The sequence below is a fragment of the Carlito syrichta genome, unplaced genomic scaffold, assembly GCF_000164805.1.
Source record: "Carlito syrichta isolate Samal-C Ts95f unplaced genomic scaffold, Tarsius_syrichta-2.0.1 Scaffold302532, whole genome shotgun sequence".
Lineage (NCBI taxonomy): Eukaryota > Metazoa > Chordata > Mammalia > Primates > Tarsiidae > Carlito > Carlito syrichta.
The window spans coordinates 54,817-57,890 of NW_007246628.1; positions in this window are offsets into that span (position 1 = coordinate 54,817).

The window sequence follows — 3,074 nt, forward strand, 5'->3', positions numbered from 1 at the left end:
AGGACAAGTCGAGAGAAAGGATTGGCAAAAGAGGAGTCACCCACAGCAGCTATTTTCCAGGCAGAGATTCGCATTGCCCCACCCATCTCCAAGCAGCCTCCACCTTGTATCTAAGATAACCTGCCAAAACAGGAGACAGAAGCCCCTCCCCTATGCTGAATCAGACACAGACAACTCAGTCCTCAGGCAGCAAGGCAGCAAGCCAAGGGAACCCACCAAATCTATGAATAAATCTATCTGCCTGTAATGACAGCAAAGGGGAGGGGCTAGAGATCAGAGCTGAAGAGACTGTAGACACTCAGGAAAGTTTCCAGAGCTCCTCTGGTTTTTTATTTTGATTTTTGATTTTATTGTTTTGATTGTTTGTTTTGCTCATTTTTGTTTGCTTTTTGATTTAGACTACCTGTTTGTATTGGGTAAAAAGACATCAAAAGGCATGATTTCATTGGACTGTCTTTGTGTGATTACCGGTATACTTTAGGGAATTTTGTTTCTTTGTCTCTTTACTCTTTTCTGGCCTTGTGCCTCTTTTCATTTGTTAGTTGGTATGTATATCTGTTTTCCCTCTTATTCTTCTCTCTCTAACTTCCTCCTGACCCCCCCTTCCATTATTTTCCTTTTTCTTACCTCCTTTTGTTCCAGGGAGCAAACCTGCATGAGCAGATTGTAAGGCAGTGGGAAGTGGGTTCCAGTGTGTCCATACACCTGTTGGTGGATACTAGGATCTGCATATAGATTCTGAGTCACAGCTCCCCTCTCAATTAAACCTCAAAAATTGCAAAGAGTACAGTTGCCAATCCACAGTCCAGCCTCAAAAATGAACAAAGCCAGAGGACCCTCATAAGGAAAAAGAAGAGATTGAAAAAAAAAAAAAAAGAAGTAAAAGCAACCCCACCTTCCCTGAAAAACAGAATTAAAGAAGGGGAGGGAAAAGGGGAGAGAAAAATCTACACAAATGAAGAAAAACCAAAAGAAGAATATGGGTCTCTCCCAGACCTCTGGGAGGGCAGACACTGAGAAAACTGACTTCAGAATGCAAACAATGAAGATCCCCCTGATGACTGGTCTCAAACTACAAACCTAAATATCAAGACATTAATGGAGAGATTAAAAAGAATTGAAGAGAGACAAGAAGAAACTAGGAAGAAGTTGATAACTGAGATAACAGTAGTAAAGAATACTGTGAATGAAATAAATAATAAAATGATAAGCATGGAAAGCAAAATTAGCCAAGAAGAAGAAAGAATCTTGAGGACCAAAATATAGAACTAACCCAAACTGTCAAAAACATAGAAAAGAAGCTTAAAAAGACAGAACAAAACTTTCAAGAGATGAACGATTACTTCAAGAGACTGAACCTAAGAGTAATTGGACTTCCTGAGGCAGAAAGAGAGACAGAGACCACCCTGGACAAACATTCCATGAGACTATTCAAGGAAACGTCCCTCATCTAATCAGTGATGTGAAAATTCAAACACAAGAGATTCAGAGAACCCCCGCAAGACAACAAATGAGAAGACAACTCCCAGACACACATAATTTGCCTAAGCAAAGTAGGTATAAAAGAAAAAATCTGAAAGGCAGCAAGAGAAAAAGGCCAGATCACCTACCATGGAAGACCAATTAGAATAGCAACAGATTTATCTACAGAAACCCTGCAGACTGGGAAAGCTTGGAGACCTATCTTCAAAGTTCTAAGAGGTAAACAATTTCAACTAAGAATAACCTACCCAGCCAAGCTAAGTTTCATTGGTGAGGGAGAATTAAAAGCTTGCCCAGATATTCAATCCCTAAGATCTTACGCTGACACCAGACCACCTCTACAAGAAACACTTAAGAAAGTACTAAACACAGAAGAAAAGGAAAAAAGAAAACAACACTCTTCACAAGAGTACTGGAAAAAGAATAAAACACACACAAACCAACCCCAAAAGAAAGACAACAAACAAAGAGGAACAACAGCAACAACTCTATAAGAACCATATGATGGGGAGCAACTCTCACATTTCAATAATTAGCCTGAATGTGAATGGACTAAATGCACCACTGAAAAGACATAGAATGACAAAATGGATAAAATATCAATGTGACTCTTGACCAAATGAACTTAATTGATACCCCACAGAACAGTCCACCCAATGACCACAGAATATACATTCTACTCAGCACCACATGGAATGTACTGTAAGATCAACCACCTACTTGGCCATAAATCAAGCATAAACAAATTTCAAAAGATCAAAATTTTGTCATGCACCTTCTCAGACCACAGTGGAATAAAAATAAACATCAACACCAACAAGATTCCCCCAAAACCCACAAAGACTTGGACACTAAATAGCATGATGCTAAACAACTATGGGTCACTGATGAAATCAAAACAGAGACTAAAAGATACCTGGAAACAAATGAAAATGAAGAAACATCTTACCAGAATCTCTGGGATGCCATGAAAACTGTAGTAAGAGGGGAATTCATATGTCTACAAACGCACATGAAGAAAATGGAAGGATCACAAATTAACAGCCTAACAAGTCACCTTAGGAAGGTGGAAAAGCAAGATCACCAAAACCCTAACTTCAGCAGAAGAATCCAGATCACCAAAATAAAAGCCCAAATTCAGGACATAGAAGACAAAAAGATAATACAAAACAATCAATGAAACAAACAGCTGGTTCTTTGCAAGGATAAACAAGATCAAAGGACCCCTAGCTAGACTGACCAAGAAAAAAAGAGAAAAATCCAAAGTAAATACAACCAGAAACACAAAAGATGAAGTCACATCTGAACCTGAAGAAATACAAAAGATCATTAGAGACTACTATGTTCATTTGTATGGAAACAAACTTGAAAACCTTAAGGAAATGGAAGACTTTCTGACATCACACAACCTACCCTAGGTTGAAACAAGAAGAAATTGAGACCCTGAATAGGCCAATAACAATCAAGAAAATTGACTTTTTTTTTTTTAGTTGGAGTCTCACTCTGTTGCCCAGAATGGAGTGCAGTGGCCACTCCCAGCCACCGCAGCCTCGACCTGCTGAGCTCTGGTGATCCTTCTGCCTCAGCCTTCT